Here is a 19,409-nt window from a genome sequence, read left to right as displayed (position 1 = left end):
CCGGTTAGATATTGGAGTTTGATTAAATCGTTGCTAGTTGTAAGGATTTATGCATGATTTAAGGATTGAATGTTTATGAATTGTGTGTTATCCGGCTTGTTATATTTCGTTGGTTAAATGGTTTTGTTATTCGGTTGTGATAAGGGTTGGTTAGATTGGTTTTGTGCATGGTTTTAGGTTATAAATGATGAATGTGGTTTGAATATTGTTTGATTATATGATGAACAGTTTGAAGATGGTTTGTATATTCAAAAATATGTGTGTTTGATCCATTTTAGACAAGGGTTAGACAAGAAAACATGTTTTAGTGGCATAGTACAATCTGATTTCATGAAATTGCAATTCTATTGGCCAGTACTGTTTGCAGGTTCTAGAAGGATTTCTGTGCACGTAATCACGGTTGCGAGTCGGAACCTTTGGTTGCGACTCGAGACCACAACAGGATTTGTCGAGACCTCCCGGTTGCGAGTCGTAATCAACGCCTATCGAATCCGGTTGCGAGTCGTAACCACTGCTGCTGAGTCGGAACTGCTGGTTGCGAGTCGTAACTTCTGGTTGCGACTCGTAATCAAAACGTGACGGACCGAGACCTCGGTTGCGAGTCACTCTTGTCTCGACTGGACTGTTTTAGGGTTATTGGGCTTTTGACTGTTGGGCTTTCTGTTGACTGGACTGCATGTTTGTTACTGCTGATTATATGTTTAGGGCCGACCCAATAACCCAACTGTTTGTGTATTCGCATGTTATACGTGTTTGCTATATGTACTGCCATACGTGTTCGCTATGTGTTTACTTGTACCCGACTTGACCCATACTTGGTAACCATGCTAGGACGTGGTGACCAACATACTTGACCGGGTATTTAATCTACCGAGCAACCCAAGGTGAGTTCACAACTTAAAAGCATGCGTCCCGGTGGTTTGGGATACGAGACTAGAACAACCCTATCCCCTTGTAAAGGGGATACCATTTACATTCCTTCCCTGGTTACTGGGAACAAACTTACTTTACCTTCCCTTGAGTTGGGAAACCTTTTTAGTTAATTACTGTTTATACGGAATGCAACCAATGGCACTAAACGTAACTCTATCACTCAAGTCCCTACTACATAATACCGATTAGTCGCCGGGGCCAGGCGAACGGGTTATTAGTTGATAGCGCTATTTAGGTCTTACCAGCCTCACACCGTGCCATGGTATGGGATCGGTCGTGAACTAATGTACTCAGGCATCCGTCAATGATGATAGAACATTGACATCGGGGCATCCTGCGGAAACGCAAACGGTTACCTAGTGTTCGGTATTGGAAAAACAGTTTAGTCGCTAACTTTTGGGGTAGCTCCCCATGGCATGTATAAACGGATAAATTAACTGGTGAAACAAGTTTTTGGTAATTAAAACTGGACAACTAGTGAACTCACTCAGCATTATTGTTGACCCCCTTACTGCATGCTTTGCAGGTGGCCAGTGACTGGAGCAGCTGCTTGGGATGTGTAGTGGTCGTCTGCCCGTGTGTTGGGCATTTATCATGCTTACCTTATAAACATTGTTTAAAACTGTTTATTTATGCTTCCGCTACTTATTACTGTTTAAAACTTGAAACCTTAAACTCTGAACTTGATATTTGCTAATCTTATGGTTAGTAAGTATTACTTTTTGTTATCAATCTAATTAGTCAGTATAATTGGTGGCTGGATTCTGGTCAGTCACGCCCTCGAAGCGGGTGTTATCCGCAGGTGGATTTTGGGGGTGTGACATTATTAAATACCAATTTTCCTTTTTTCAAAACTATTCTAACGACTTAAAAAATAATACATTTTATTAACTTAAAAGTGAAAATAAGAGATAATTAGATAGGAGAGAGAGGCGGGAAAACAAAAAATAAACAGCTTCAGTGAATGACACGTGTCCCCCATAGGTTTACTTTATTATATGTATAGAATAGATATATAGACAAGTCAACCGTCATTAGATTAGAATTGCTAATAAAAATAAAATATATCTACAGTTGCGAAACTAAAAAATTATAACCGAAGGCTAGTGACATAAATTATTTTACATTCCCTAGTATCAATCTAACAAACAAACATTGATTTGAGTTTTTATTATATCAAGCATCATATCAAAAAGACACGTTTACATTATTTGAAACATCGTTTTTTTTTTTTTTTCAGGATTGAGGTCGTCACGGCTGACTTGGGTTGGTAAATCATAGCTTATCGGGTTTAACAAGTCTCTGACGACACGAATAATACAAGTATTGAACATGAATACAACTAATTTAACTATTTTATATCTCATTCTATAAAACAGTTGTATGTTTTATGTACCAAGAAGAAGAAATGATGGATTGATAGATAATATATTTATGTTATCTTTTGTATGTAATTTGTCTATATCCTTAGGGTGCTTAGTGTAACTTCAGTGTCTATATATTGTATTAACCATTGAGACATAACTTAAGTTGCTAATTGTATTAATTGTATAAGAGTATAATATTATTATTAATATTACTAATATTGTTAATTATATAATTATTATTGTTATTAATATTACCACTTCTATTATTACTATTATTATTATTGTTGTTATTTATATTTATATTATTTTTATTAATATTGTCATTAATCTATACTATATAATAAAAGAAACCACTTTGGGGACACATGTCGTTTTATGAGGTGGTCTCAGTTAAAATTTGTAAAAGAGATTTGATGATAAAGATAAGTGATAACCATATATTAATTATTAAAATTAAAAGATTTTGATGATAAGAATAAAGATAACTGATAACCATATATTAATTAATAAAATTAAAAACTATATATTAACGTTTTTATAAAAGTTTATAATCTTTATCTTTATTTACTATGTAATAACCGACGGGTAATGAAAATTAAAAAAAAAAATAACATTTTTTTTCTTTTACTTTTTCCGTTTATTAATACTATTTAATTTAAAATTTCATCGATTTAACTACGTGTAAAACTTAAGTTTCTAACCTATTAATAAATAATAAATAAACAAAAAATAAAGTAAAATGTTAATTTGTGTAATAAACAAGTTTCTAACATAATAATAAATAAATAAAAAACAAAGTAAAACGTTATAATACATCAAAGTTCATTTTTTTTCAAAAACATATCTTGACGACCATATATGTAACCGATTATATTATATTTAATCAACACGTGTAATACACGTGCTTTTTCAACCCATGCAATACACGTTTTTAAAGATGTAACTTTTTTATTATCTATAATAGGGAAAATGTCACGGAATAATAACCAAGTTTTAAAAGTGTTATAATTAGATCATTCGTATCGTTTTTGTCCCAGTTAAGTAACTTAACATTCAAATCAAGCTAGGTCCTTTTTTTCATGTGTCAAAAAAAAATGAAGCATAAGATGTTGGACTCGAATTATTTTGATATATGAAATTATATTTATTAAAAATAAAAACATTTTAATTACATGGAAAATTAAAAAAACAAGTTACAATCCACGTCACTCGAGTTAGCATCAAATAAAAGGAAAAAAAAAGAAATAAAAACCCACATCACCAGGGTTACCTATGAAATGGATAAAAATACTCTTAATTTTAATGAAAAAATGAATGTTGAGTAACCTAACTGAAACACTTTTAAAATTTGGTTACTATTCTACAAAGTTACCCCTCTATAATATATAAAGTTATATTTATTCAACCCGTGTAATATACGAGTTATAACCTAGTATTATTAAAAAGAATGATCGGTGGCATTTTTATTTGTATTTACACCTATGGCAGAAGTTCGAATCCTTCTAGACCCTGATGGTTTTCCTTTTTCACCAACTTCCTTTCTTTTTGGGCCAGGCCCAATTTCTTACTTACATTTGTTTATTTTTTGTTCTTTCTTTTTGGGCCAGGCCCAATGTAAAGTATGCCACAGATATTTAAAACGAAAGCATGAAAACAAACATATATTGAGAAAAATATATTAAGAAAAATGATGCATCGTGTTTCAAGTTAACATTACAGTTGAAGAAGAACAAATTCAATATATAATTTAGACGCACATATTTTACTATACATAAAGTTTAATTTCAATACTATAAATTCAGTTTTAAATAAGTTCGATATCTTTAATATTTCAATTCAGTTTTAAATAAGTTCGATATCTTTAATAGGATCACATTTATGAACGTAGACTGTCGCTTCAAAAATGATGACAACTATTTATTTGATTATTCGATTCATTAACAAATAAGATTATGATTTATAACATGTAGTTTGGATGATACGTTGTTCAAAAAGCTAGTATTGCAATAACTTTTTTTCACCGCCTCAAAAATATAGACATATAGATATTTTTTTTTGTTATGTTATGACTTTACTTACTTGCCTAACCACGTTAATGATTAAATTACTTTTACGACTTTACATCATTGTTTAAATTACTTTTACGATTTTACATCATTGTCTAAATTACTTTTACGACTTTACATCTCAACGACCGAGACGTACTCGTTTATTAATATGTCTAATGACGTTAATGTCATGAACGTAATGTGTTTAACAAAGTAAAAAACGCGTAATGTCATGCGAGCACCACATGTTAATGTGTTCAATGATCATCATACGCTATAACCGCAACGCTTATATAAGTTACACTAAGGTTGACTTTGTTATGTAGTGAGGTTTCCAATCGATTTAATCATTTATCAACTAACTGATTGATACTTTGTTCCTCTTCGAAGTGAAAACTTGACAAGTGGAAACTCTTAGAGAAGGTTTAAAGGAAAGAGTGTATATTGAAAATCTTATTAAACGAATGAGTGTATAATGAAAATCTTACGGAATATAAAGTGGAAACTGTAAAAAAAGTCATCAACCTTTTGTTGCAGGTATAATTGTTAATTGTGAATAACGACAAATAGCGATAAGCAGTGGCGGACTCAAGAATTTTTTCATGGGGGTGCGAAAAATTTTTAAAAATTTTAGGCGTCTAGATATATATATATATAAAAAATCAGTTCAGGTCGGGTCGGGTCATGTAAAAAAAGAATATCAAATTAAAATTTATATAATCATCAAAAACACGTTAAACATTGTTACAAACATATTTAAAATGTCGCCCTACGGATTTTCATTTTTTGAAATCTATCTAAAACATCATCTAGAGGTACTTTCTTAAGCAATCCTTTCTTAAACGTTGTTACAGCAGAGAGGGGAGGGCGGGGGGGGGGGGGGAGATGAATGATTGATTGGTTATTTGGGTTATGTTTTGTTTAATTGATTTAGTTATTTAGGTTGGGCTTTAACATAAACTTATATAATTGGGCTTGATATTAGGTTATAGGAATACAAGATTTATTTAAAGAGATTAGTGGGCTAATTTTTAATTGGGTCGTGTTTAAATTCGTGTTCACAAATGTTTTTTATATAAATTTCTAAATTTTTTTTTCTACGGGGTGCGGTCAGAATTTTCCAAGGGGTGCGGTCGAAATTTTCCAAGAGGTGCGGTCGGTATTTTTCGGGAAAAATAACCCTAATTTTTTTTTCAAGGGGTGCGGTCGCCACCCACGGGCTAACTTGGGTCTGCCCCTGGCAATAAGCTACCTATATGTTACATAGCGGATAACGATAAATAAGTGAGTTCAATCTTTGAGTCAAAAAGTCAAGCTTTTTAGACCCTTTGATATTTGTTAAGCAAAAAGATTTAGAGGAATTATATTGTGGTTCGTTGACGTTAAATGAATATTGGTAATGTTACCAAAGTTGTTTGGCGAACATATGTTCTGTTTGTCACATTAAAGAACAAAAAAAAATAAAAATAAATTATATTTGAGCCATTTCATTTTGAATGAAACGTATGTTAAAAGTAAGCACGTGTCAACGGTATATTCTGATTTTTTTTTAAATTTTAATAATAACAAAAAAGTGTAAGGTAGTTTCATAACATATGCATATGTGCTTCGAGTACTTATACCTTACAAGTCACAACACGATTACGATAAAAGATTATATTCATACGCAAATAAAAATAGCCACGTCTCAACTTCATAATCGGACTTTTATAAGACATCATTTCTTAAAGTGATAAAAGCAAACAAAATTTATTCAAAATTAATTGTAACTAGTTAGAGCACCACATGTTAGGATGAAAAAACAAATGACAATTAGCAAAAGGACAATAGCAGAATTGTCCCTGTCTATAGTGATCATTATAAACTCAACGACATGCCATAATCCATTACCTTAGACGGTATAAATTTCGTCCTGATTCCCATTATTTTATTATAACAAATCATTTTTGAACATATTTTGTTTTTCGTTCTAGTGTAAACTTCGTTTCGATTCCAGATCAACAAGGTTGAACTTTGAAATGTATTCAAAATAAAGTTTTTTTTATCGTACGCTATAACAAGTGTCACTAACATGCTGTTGCTGTGACGAACGAACTAATTCCAACCAAGCAACATCATTATCAATACTATCACACCACTTACCGGACAATATTCGTTTATACACCTTTCAAATAAATATAAAACACATGTCCATATCCTTTCGAATATATAACAACTTTATTTTTTTAAACCTCATCTTTCGTCTGTTGTAACAAGTATCAATATGACACCAATACCGTAATAAATCAAATTCATAGCATCCAAACTCACTAGCTATATTAACATATATTATAAAGGATCATGCTAATTACACACGGCCAAAATAATTTTCACACCCCTAAGCGCCGCGCTATGGCCAAAGCGGGGCGCTTAGGGCGACAAAAGTTGATACGAGGTTTCGAATGACTGACTGACTGACAGACATAAAGGTGATACGAGGTTTCAGTCGCCCCGTGAACCCTAAGCGCCGCGCTTTGGCCATAGCGCGGCGCTTTGACCCCAAATGCTGCCTTTAAATCCCTGGCCAGACTCGACATTCATAATTCGGATTGTTTTTTGTCGATCTTCTTTGCTCTATTAGTTACATTTTTTGAAAAAACGATGTCGTGGTTCAGTAACTATCTTTTTGACGAGTCAGTTGTTCCTGGTTCTTACGAGGGGACCGCTATTTCTGACTCGTTTGAGAAACCGGTGTCGTCCAACTTGAGGGAGACAGAGGTTGTATCTGGCATTTGTTATCGTGATAACACGGTGCAGCTGGATTTGAATACCCCTGTGGAGGACCCTTACGCACAACAAGGTTATTCGAATTTCGGTTACGGTGGCGACTATAGCTTTGTACAGCAGGAGTGTTATCTAAACGACAGTTACGGTTGTCAACAAGGTTATTCGAATTTCGGTTACGGTGGCGAGCAAAGCTTTGTACAGCAGGAGTGTTATCCAAACCAGAGTTACGGTTGTGAACAGAGCTTTGAACATCAAGTCTATTCGAACCTCGGTGACGATGGTGAGCCGGAGGATGTGTCTGTTGACGAGGAAGGTTGTTACCCGGTTACATTTTCGTTTGATACAACGCAGACCTTTTCGTCACGTAAAGAGTTGGTGCGTTGGGTACAAGACACGGCAAAAGACAATGGTTACCTCATTGTGACTAAGAGGTCGAATAAAAGAGGAGAGAATTACAAGATTTGGTTTCAATGTACTTTTGGTGGGGAGCATAAGAGTGTAGCTACACAGAGGAAAACGGGTAGCAAGAAAATAGGTTGCCCGTTCGAGATGATCGGGTTTTCGGAATCATCCGGAAGTGTTTGGAGGATCGAGGTGACGAAGGCGAAGCATAACCACACTCCTATTGAAAACTTCGAGGGTCACGCGTATGCGAGAAGGCTTTCTTCGGAGGACAAAAAACTGGTTAAGGAGTTGGCAGAGCAAGATATTCCCAACCAAAGTATCTGGCGAACGCTGACAAAAAACAATCCGGCTAGAAAGCTTATTCCGAAAGATATACACAACGCTGTTCAGAAGATCAACGCCGAAAAAAATGTCGGTAAGTCTCCGATGCAAAAACTTGAAAACATTCTTATCGAAAAAAATTACACTTATTACATGCGCACGAATGAGATATCGAACGAAGTTGAAGACGTCTTCTTTGTTCACGAAAAATCATTCACTATGTGGTGTGCCTTCCCGCATGTGCTAATGATTGACGCCACATACAAAACGAACATGTACAACCTGCCATTTGTTCAGGTCGTAGGCATGACGTCGACAAACAAATCGTTTACGGCTGCTTGTGCGGTAATTTCCGCTGAGAAGTCAGAGAACTACCTATGGGTGTTGCAGAGGATCAAGTCTATGCTGGCAGGATGTATGGAACCGCGCGTGATTTTAACAGACAGGGATTTTGCGCTAATGAACGCGTGTGAACAAGTTTTTCCAAAAGCGTATAAGTATCTTTGTCGGATCCATATTCAACAAAATATTAATAAGAACAGCAAGAAGAAATTCTCTGACAAGGAGTGGAAAGAATTCGTACGTACATTTTGGACATTGTGCGAGTCTACGACCGAGGAAATATACAGGTATAACTTGGAAAACCTTGAAGCACAGCTGAAAGAAGCTGACCGTGAACGTGAGTATTTCTTACATAATTATGTTCAAATTTTATATAATAACAAAAACTGACTATTTACGTTTTTTTAATTTTAGAGGTTTTTGATTATTTCAAGAAATCCTGGTTGGATCCGTACCGTGAAAAGTTTGTATCTTGCTGGATTAACCAAACTATCAACTTTCACTAGACTACGACCAACAGGGTTGAGAGCATGCATGCAACATTAAAAAGTCACTTTCCAAGTCATCGCAACACACTGGATAAACTTGTACTGTATGTTGATCATGTTGTTGATAAACAATACGCCGAGATTAGAAGTAGCTTTGAAACAAGCCTCCGAAAAGTGATGACGCACCACAAGAATCAGCCCATGCTTGCATATATTCTCAGAAAGGTTTCAATATATGCGATTGAGCTTTTGAGTATGGAACTAAAACGTAAGAAAGACGGGTTGAGAGCCTACGGTGCAAGTTGTGGTTGCCAACTTTTTACCAGCTGTGGTTTGCCATGTGCCTGTCGTTTGGAAAAGTTGGAAAATAAAGGTAATTAATATTTTTGACCTTTCTCGTTATGATTTTGCCACCTAATTTGTTTTCATCCACAGGTCAGCAAATCCGGATAACACACATAGACGTGTTTTGGAAGAAGCTTGACTTCAAGCCTGCAAGGAATAACATAGAGGATATCGATGTAGACGCGAAATTTGAAAAATTGAAAAAACAGATCGATCCAACACCCCGTCAAGTGAAAAGGAGCTTCTTTGAAAAGTTTCAGCAAATCCTCAATCCAGGGAACAATAACAAAAAACCTCCTGCTGTTCTGAAGAAAACTCGTGGTCGCCCAACATTGAAAACGCAGGAAGAAAGAAAGGTTGAAACCGCTAGACAAAGCTCTTGTCACACCCCGAAATATCAGAGCTGGCGTGACTGGACCGGTATCTTCATTGCACAGCGGAAGCAAATAAGCTAAGACTTCTAGAAAAAGAACGCTGCTAAGTACTCGAATTCCCATGGGTTCTCCTATTCCAACCGTTCCATAGTTTTGAAAATGCAACCTGAGAAAGAACATGCGAAAAAGTCAACAAAAAGTTGAGCGAGTTCATAGTTTGTTTTGAAAAGATTTAAAATAAATCTTTTTGATAACCGGTTTAAAAGTTGTTGAGAAAGCATAGTAAAATCATTTTCTCGGCATGATATATGAAAGTTGTGAGTCTAGCCCACGAGAGTCTTTGTAAGCAGGACCAACTCGTCCTCTTACTTGTACATAAGTTGAAAACATTATCAAGGTTTGTAAATACACGTATTATGAGTTTGCGTCAAATGTATATTAAAAACATTTGAAAGTTTTAGTATTGTAAGTTGGTATGAAAAGCGTCTATGAACATGTTGATCATTAATGTTTCGCGAGGACATTAATATATGCGATGACATAGGAGGTACTCAACCCGCGTAGGCAATTTTTAGTGTCGAATAACCTCGACTGGGACACAACAGCACTCTAAGTGGTCACCCATGGACCGTGAGTGGGGCTCGCCCGTACCCATTAGATCTAACCTTTGTTCCTTGGTCCTCAAAAGGATTAATGGCACCTCAGTTACAGCCTATGCTCACATGATCTAAGAGTTCATTCCATGACTTAATCATACCTAAGTTTGACATGTATTTCCCCCTAAAGTTGTAAAGCGAAACGTTGAAAGAAAAGGGGGACATGATCTCACTGAGTTGTCTCGTTTTTCGTACGCAGGCCAACCCAGTTCTGTTGTAGTAACTAGGACATTCTCGTCACTAGTCATGAAAATCATGCACGTTTTGTAAAACCGGTATGTTCAGTATAAACCTTTCGAGTTCGTTGAAATTCATTTGCAACATGGTTTATAAATATGTGTTTTCGTTCATCAAAATATTGTTTGCTTTTGCAAAAACTTGCATGTCTTTCCACCCCCGAAAACATTTATAAAAAAATGTAAAACAGTAAAAAGTGGGGGTTATGAACTCACCTGGATATTCCTGTGCAAAGCTAGCTTAGTGTGATTCCGTAGTGTCGTTCCAAGAATGTGAATTAGCTAGCGTGCGTCTATAGTATTCCTAACAGGGAATAACGTATCAGTTTCTAATTTAAACGTAGCTAAACTACGTGTCCGAGCTCTACCGAGTCGTTAACAAAACGACTCTACGAAGGAAGGTGTTAATACTTTGGTTTGAAATAACCAAACTATTGTTAGTTGATCTTGTTTATGACCGGGATAAAACTAAGTCTCAAAAACGACTTAGCTTTCGAATGGTTTAAGATATATATATTTATATATTTAAATATAAATATAAATATACTTACGGCATCGTGTTGGTTGTTGTGAATTAGAAAGCGTAGGTGAATAGTAGGACGACTCTTTCGAAATGCCGTATATGACACTGTAGTATACCGTTGTAGTTTCCGTAGAATGTAAAGAAATAAATATATATACATATACATATACATATATTTGATATCTTGGATATTTGAAACGAATGTAAAAAAATTATACTCATTTTATAAGAATATATTCGGGTTCTAAACGATCGAAAATAAATATAAATAGTTATATTCATTTTATATGATTCTTCAAATCCTAAACGTTTGAAATATATGTAACAATTTCGTTTACATTGTAGATGTATACGAACTAACGACACTTGAAATAGATATAAACAATTATATGTATCTTATAGAAATATTCCCGAGTTTTGGGCGTTTGAAATAAATATAAATAGTTATATCGATTTCATAAAAGTTTTCGAGTTTCGTGGACTTATAAACCATATTTGTCGAAACGTTTAAAGTTTCCGTTGTGTTTCGTAAAACGTCGCCAAAATAAAGATATCTTTATATTTAGTTTATAACAAAATATTCAAAATCCGATAAGTGTCATTTTTGGATCATAAATACGTGTCGTGTATCGGGGTTTTTAACGGAAATCGGGCAAGGTTTCCCCTGTTTTTAGGATGCCCCGACAATCGAAGTTGTCGTTATTTGTCAAAAAATTCAACAATGATTCAACCAAAATAATCAACTTAATATAGTTTTCATCAAATGTATCAAGAACGTAACCAATATCTAGTCGAAACGGGTCGAGCTCGGTCGCGTATAACTATAATAAAATCTAAGACTCTATATCAAAATAACTAGATTTTTGCGTCGCTAAACTTTACCGGGTCACGCGTTGACCTGAGAACCTGCTGTTGACCCGAGTGTTAATCATTGACTGGCTTTGACTAGTTGACTGACCTTGACCGTGTCCCAAAACCGAGCCAAAACTGTTGAATCGAGAAGCTCAAACCATAACTAACCCGAGATATCGAGACCTGAACTACACTGAGCTGACCCGAACTATACTTGAACCAGCACTTGAAATATGATGTATGTGATCATCTTTATCATTCTTCAGCAAGAAACACAAAAGATAATAAACTGGAGAGGGGTTTTTATAAGTGACCGTCGAAATCCACCATCATCGTCGCTGCCTTGAACCCATCACCAACCACCAACTCGTTACTACCCGAACCAAACTCAAAACAAACCCAACCTGATCCTTAATCGGTCGTGACCTGCCGCACCACCACCGTCACCGGTAAAAATAAAAATAAAAAAAAGAAACGTGAGGACATGTTTACTGATCAGAAGAAAGATTCAATATCCTTACCGAAGAAAATCACATCTTCAGCAACATCATCGTCATCAACATCACTGACTTCAACAGCAGATCATCATCAATCACCGCATCGTCTCATCATCATCGATTGGCCATCATCTTCTTCATCAAACAAATGGCTGGAGAACGAACAGAAATCACCGCCGCCATCCGCCGTTTGTGTCGTCGCCGGAATTCCACCGGTGACGCCGCCTCTCTCTCATTTCAGTGATATGTGTGGTGTGTGGGGGATACCTTATCGGAAAAATCGCTGGACTCCACCTCTCTCTTTCTCCGTTTATCGTCGCACCACCACCAGACGGTGATGGTGGTGGTGGGCGGCCGTGTCACTGATCGAAGGTAGCCGGTGTGCGGGTGGGTTGGGTTTTGACAAGTGAAGAGATGGGGCTTCTAAACCTATGTTTATGTGTGTGTGAGTGTTTAATTCTTGAGTTGCAGACAAGGATGATGTGAGGAACAGATGTAGCGGCTGGCATAAAATGAGAATTAGGGTTGCATTGCATTTAAATACTAGGGTTTGTTTCAAATGGGCTTGGGCTTGGGCTCAAGGCCCACAAGCCCAATATCGTGTTTCAAGTGGCCCGCCAGTTCCTACAAACCTGTTTCCGAAATCGTTTTTCTAAAAATTGTCGGAAATTATTGTTTTTAAGTCAAAAGATGTATAATAGTGTTGGTAGTCGCGTTTGATCGGTGGTTGCGTAAAAATCATGTAATTTGCGTCGTTGGCCGTTCTGAACCGTTTTTTTATTCGGTTTCGACTACGGATGTAAAAATTTAGTTATGAATCTAAAATATATTGCAAGAATTTAATATTAGTCAGCGTTGTCAGTATTTCATACGGTTTCGATTCGGTATCGTTTTATATCCAACGATTTATCCGCAGATCGTCACACATGCGCTGTAAAGTCGATTAACCGTTCCTAGACACTCCAAAGGCCTAATTAATTTAATTTGCGTCTTAAACGCTATTTATTATCATTTTAAACATCTGTTATTAGCGTAATTAAAGGCGTAAATCACCGTTTGTCACATTCTCCCCCTGTTGCAGAAATTTCGTCCTCGAAATTTAGACTACGTTATCTCCTCGGAGTTGTGTCGTTCCTAGGTAAGTCCGAATAATATCAAAGTGAATGACCTCGTAATCGAATCAAGACTTATTCGGATTACGTGAGTGTAAAGACTTTTTGTAGTAATAAGAACCCAACGATTCAAATGTGTTTGTTCCAGAAATCCATGTCAAGTGAACGAAGCGTAGTGATACTATCACCAATGCGATCAAGTTTACGGGGTTAACAAAAGAGGAATTTCGACCAATAGAATTCCAAATGAATGTTCACAATATCCAATCAATTCTTGAAACAACAGAATTTACTACTAACGGAAACTTGCGTTGGTTGTTGTATGATTAAAACTCCAATTCAACAAGTTCGAATAATCAGAATCATAAAAAAAATGATTTTTCAATAGTCAACCCGTCCAATAAATAAAATCAACGTGTTGACATTATTGAGTTGCAGGGATACACCGAAATGAAATACAACCGAACCTGGTGTATCATCGTCTTAATACACAGTTACATTAAGACTATTTAAACGATGATTCAAACGAAGAGTATACATAGTTTCGCATGAAACGATTAATCATGATTAGCACAAGCTACAAGTTTATACCAACGCCACAAGGTGTCGTAATGAGTGAAACAATTCAATAATAGCGGTGATCGAACAAGTATCACCTGTATTTTGAAATCAAGTGAGAGATTCAACGAAGTAAACCTGAATATCTGTTTCAAACAATTCTCGTAGGATTTTCAATTGAAAACGAAACAAATAAACAATGTTTTCGAGCGAAGATGGAAAGCAATAAATATCACAAAATGTTCGCTCGATGGTGAAAGAACCATTAAGAGGTACACCGGAATATTTAACACGAACTTGGGTACCATTATCTTAACACACAATTGCATTAAGACTGATTTAATACAATAAATCGAACAAGCGGATTTAATATCAGTAAACAAATAAATAATTAAATCTATGCATGATGTGAGGAACGAGATTAGCGCAAGCTTCAAACTTGTGAAATACGCCACCACAAGGTGATCGTGATCAAAGAAACGATTCAATGAAGTCGGATACCAAACAAGCATGTTATGGTTCAACGCAAATGAAGTGCTCGTTTGGATTATTTTGAATATGATGGCCTCAATCCATCATATGGAATCTTGAATCGAATATATATTACGAGCAAGTTCAATCAATTGAACTTGGTTGAAACATAATGCAACAATGAATACATGTATCAATAAGAAAGTTTCGACATGGCCACAACAAAAAACCATGTATACCACTCAAAAGAAAATGAGTTTTCCAAGAAATTTGTCGACTCGAAATCAAAGAGTCAACGCTTTGCAATAATGCGGGTCATTTAGATCACAATGCAAAGATCAAGTGTAGCGAAACGATATTTAGGCTTTGATAAAACAATGATTTCGAGTGAAGCCACATGCGTAACAAACAAAGCATGTGTAACATATGAATTTGTCAAGAATGAAGCAAATGAGTATTCACTATTATGAAAGAAAATCTCTGTGATGCAATGACCATCAGGGGGAGTAGAAGTGGAAAACATCTACTCACTATATGCAAAAAGTCGAAATTTCAACAAAAAAAAGTTTAAGGACTTTACCTGGAATTTCGTGCGATGACCGGTTGTTAAGCGACATTACCACGAAATGTCAATCTTGGCGCAATCACCATTTAGGGAGTGGGGAGATGTGAAGACTTGTAGTTTCTATTGCAATGCCCATAATCGTGATTTCCATTAGTTTGCGAAGCCCTCGCTTGAACGTACCTTGGCATGATTTGTGTCGCTCGCAGGATCACGTGGCAATTTACCGCATTTCGACCCATAATTCTCCCGCTGACGGAATTAGTATCGTTGGTGTCGTGTCCAATCATGTTTCCTAAGGCCTTGCCTCGAAAATTGTGTGTGATGTACTTCGACGCCTGCTAGCGGATAGTTTAAGTTTCACGTGTATTCACTCACTAACGTTTCGTTCCACGTAGATTACCTGCTTGGGTAATTAAAATTGCACAGACGACGTAATATACTGGCATGTGCTCGAGTTAATAATCGCGATTCCTATGTGAGGACCTTTAATGAGTTTCAACATAAGTTTTACGAAGGTCCTAAATGCATGTTATCAAAACACTCAAGGTTTTTGTTTAATGTATGAATCTGTTTCGTGAACCGTGTATCAACACAACACTTGTGTATGTTTAAGACCAAAATTGTTAACTCATTGCTTTGGAAATGGTTGGAACCCATATTCGAATACTAGGCGTTCTGTATGTGTTCAAGTCGTAAAAATCTAAGTCCCCAGGGGAAAGTGAGGTTAGAGCCTAGGTATCTCTATAGAAACCTAATTCGCTGTAACCTATAGCTCTGATACCAATCTGTCACACCCCGAAATATCAGAGCTGGCGTGACTGGACCGGTATCTTCATTGCACAGCGGAAGCAAATAAGCTAAGACTTCTAGAAAAAGAACGCTGCTAAGTACTCGAATTCCCATGGGTTCTCCTATTCCAACCGTTCCATAGTTTTGAAAATGCAACCTGAGAAAGAACATGCGAAAAAGTCAACAAAAAGTTGAGCGAGTTCATAGTTTGTTTTGAAAAGATTTAAAATAAATCTTTTTGATAACCGGTTTAAAAGTTGTTGAGAAAGCATAGTAAAATCATTTTCTCGGCATGATATATGAAAGTTGTGAGTCTAGCCCACGAGAGTCTTTGTAAGCAGGACCAACTCGTCCTCTTACTTGTACATAAGTTGAAAACATTATCAAGGTTTGTAAATACACGTATTATGAGTTTGCGTCAAATGTATATTAAAAACATTTGAAAGTTTTAGTATTGTAAGTTGGTATGAAAAGCGTCTATGAACATGTTGATCATTAATGTTTCGCGAGGACATTAATATATGCGATGACATAGGAGGTACTCAACCCGCGTAGGCAATTTTTAGTGTCGAATAACCTCGACTGGGACACAACAGCACTCTAAGTGGTCACCCATGGACCGTGAGTGGGGCTCGCCCGTACCCATTAGATCTAACCTTTGTTCCTTGGTCCTCAAAAGGATTAATGGCACCTCAGTTACAGCCTATGCTCACATGATCTAAGAGTTCATTCCATGACTTAATCATACCTAAGTTTGACATGTATTTCCCCCTAAAGTTGTAAAGCGAAACGTTGAAAGAAAAGGGGGACATGATCTCACTGAGTTGTCTCGTTTTTCGTACGCAGGCCAACCCAGTTCTGTTGTAGTAACTAGGACATTCTCGTCACTAGTCATGAAAATCATGCACGTTTTGTAAAACCGGTATGTTCAGTATAAACCTTTCGAGTTCGTTGAAATTCATTTGCAACATGGTTTATAAATATGTGTTTTCGTTCATCAAAATATTGTTTGCTTTTGCAAAAACTTGCATGTCTTTCCACCCCCGAAAACATTTATAAAAAAATGTAAAACAGTAAAAAGTGGGGGTTATGAACTCACCTGGATATTCCTGTGCAAAGCTAGCTTAGTGTGATTCCGTAGTGTCGTTCCAAGAATGTGAATTAGCTAGCGTGCGTCTATAGTATTCCTAACAGGGAATAACGTATCAGTTTCTAATTTAAACGTAGCTAAACTACGTGTCCGAGCTCTACCGAGTCGTTAACAAAACGACTCTACGAAGGAAGGTGTTAATACTTTGGTTTGAAATAACCAAACTATTGTTAGTTGATCTTGTTTATGACCGGGATAAAACTAAGTCTCAAAAACGACTTAGCTTTCGAATGGTTTAAGATATATATATTTATATATTTAAATATAAATATAAATATACTTACGGCATCGTGTTGGTTGTTGTGAATTAGAAAGCGTAGGTGAATAGTAGGACGACTCTTTCGAAATGCCGTATATGACACTGTAGTATACCGTTGTAGTTTCCGTAGAATGTAAAGAAATAAATATATATACATATACATATACATATATTTGATATCTTGGATATTTGAAACGAATGTAAAAAAATTATACTCATTTTATAAGAATATATTCGGGTTCTAAACGATCGAAAATAAATATAAATAGTTATATTCATTTTATATGATTCTTCAAATCCTAAACGTTTGAAATATATGTAACAATTTCGTTTACATTGTAGATGTATACGAACTAACGACACTTGAAATAGATATAAACAATTATATGTATCTTATAGAAATATTCCCGAGTTTTGGGCGTTTGAAATAAATATAAATAGTTATATCGATTTCATAAAAGTTTTCGAGTTTCGTGGACTTATAAACCATATTTGTCGAAACGTTTAAAGTTTCCGTTGTGTTTCGTAAAACGTCGCCAAAATAAAGATATCTTTATATTTAGTTTATAACGAAATATTCAAAATCCGATAAGTGTCATTTTTGGATCATAAATACGTGTCGTGTATCGGGGTTTTTAACGGAAATCGGGCAAGGTTTCCCCTGTTTTTAGGATGCCCCGACAATCGAAGTTGTCGTTATTTGTCAAAAAATTCAACAATGATTCAACCAAAATAATCAACTTAATATAGTTTTCATCAAATGTATCAAGAACGTAACCAATATCTAGTCGAAACGGGTCGAGCTCGGTCGCGTATAACTATAATAAAATCTAAGACTCTATATCAAAATAACTAGATTTTTGCGTCGCTAAACTTTACCGGGTCACGCGTTGACCTGAGAACCTGCTGTTGACCCGAGTGTTAATCATTGACTGGCTTTGACTAGTTGACTGACCTTGACCGTGTCCCAAAACCGAGCCAAAACTGTTGAATCGAGAAGCTCAAACCATAACTAACCCGAGATATCGAGACCTGAACTACACTGAGCTGACCCGAACTATACTTGAACCAGCACTTGAAATATGATGTATGTGATCATCTTTATCATTCTTCAGCAAGAAACACAAAAGATAATAAACTGGAGAGGGGTTTTTATAAGTGACCGTCGAAATCCACCATCATCGTCGCTGCCTTGAACCCATCACCAACCACCAACTCGTTACTACCCGAACCAAACTCAAAACAAACCCAACCTGATCCTTAATCGGTCGTGACCTGCCGCACCACCACCGTCACCGGTAAAAATAAAAATAAAAAAAAGAAACGTGAGGACATGTTTACTAATCAGAAGAAAGATTCAATATCCTTACCGAAGAAAATCACATCTTCAGCAACATCATCGTCATCAACATCACTGACTTCAACAGCAGATCATCATCAATCACCGCATCGTCTCATCATCATCGATTGGCCATCATCTTCTTCATCAAACAAATGGCTGGAGAACGAACAGAAATCACCGCCGCCATCCGCCGTTTGTGTCGTCGCCGGAATTCCACCGGTGACGCCGCCTCTCTCTCATTTCAGTGATATGTGAGGTGTGTGGGGGATACCTTATCGGAAAAATCGCTGGACTCCACCTCTCTCTTTCTCCGTTTATCGTCGCACCACCACCAGACGGTGATGGTGGTGGTGGGCGGCCGTGTCACTGATCGAAGGTAGCCGGTGTGCGGGTGGGTTGGGTTTTGACAAGTGAAGAGATGGGGCTTCTAAACCTATGTTTATGTGTGTGTGAGTGTTTAATTCTTGAGTTGCAGACAAGGATGATGTGAGGAACAGATGTAGCGGCTGGCATAAAATGAGAATTAGGGTTGCATTGCATTTAAATACTAGGGTTTGTTTCAAATGGGCTTGGGCTTGGGCTCAAGGCCCACAAGCCCAATATCGTGTTTCAAGTGGCCCGCCAGTTCCTACAAACCTGTTTCCGAAATCGTTTTTCTAAAAATTGTCGGAAATTATTGTTTTTAAGTCAAAAGATGTATAATAGTGTTGGTAGTCGCGTTTGATCGGTGGTTGCGTAAAAATCATGTAATTTGCGTCGTTGGCCGTTCTGAACCGTTTTTTTATTCGGTTTCGACTACGGATGTAAAAATTTAGTTATGAATCTAAAATATATTGCAAGAATTTAATATTAGTCAGCGTTGTCAGTATTTCATACGGTTTCGATTCGGTATCGTTTTATATCCAACGATTTATCCGCAGATCGTCACACATGCGCTGTAAAGTCGATTAACCGTTCCTAGACACTCCAAAGGCCTAATTAATTTAATTTGCGTCTTAAACGCTATTTAT

General features: G+C 36.4%; 2 long non-coding RNA genes across 2 annotated transcripts; both read right to left on the bottom strand.

Annotated features, from left to right (window-relative positions):
* Positions 1 to 11,529: 11,529 nt before the first annotated feature.
* On the bottom strand, positions 11,530 to 12,759 carry LOC110935900. The gene is made up of 2 exons (XR_002589540.2): positions 12,178 to 12,759; positions 11,530 to 12,082 (listed from the first exon to the last, which is right to left on the bottom strand). It is a non-coding gene; the product is annotated as an uncharacterized LOC110935900 (long non-coding RNA).
* A 5,020-nt stretch (positions 12,760 to 17,779) lies between these two features.
* Positions 17,780 to 19,006, bottom strand: LOC110935907. Its single transcript, XR_002589542.2, has 2 exons — positions 18,428 to 19,006; positions 17,780 to 18,332 (listed from the first exon to the last, which is right to left on the bottom strand). It is a non-coding gene; the product is annotated as an uncharacterized LOC110935907 (long non-coding RNA).
* Positions 19,007 to 19,409: the final 403 nt, after the last annotated feature.

Source organism: Helianthus annuus, chromosome 1, assembly GCF_002127325.2.
Source record: "Helianthus annuus cultivar XRQ/B chromosome 1, HanXRQr2.0-SUNRISE, whole genome shotgun sequence".
Classification (NCBI taxonomy): domain Eukaryota; kingdom Viridiplantae; phylum Streptophyta; class Magnoliopsida; order Asterales; family Asteraceae; genus Helianthus; species Helianthus annuus.
This window is presented reverse-complemented; position numbering and strand designations above follow the sequence as displayed.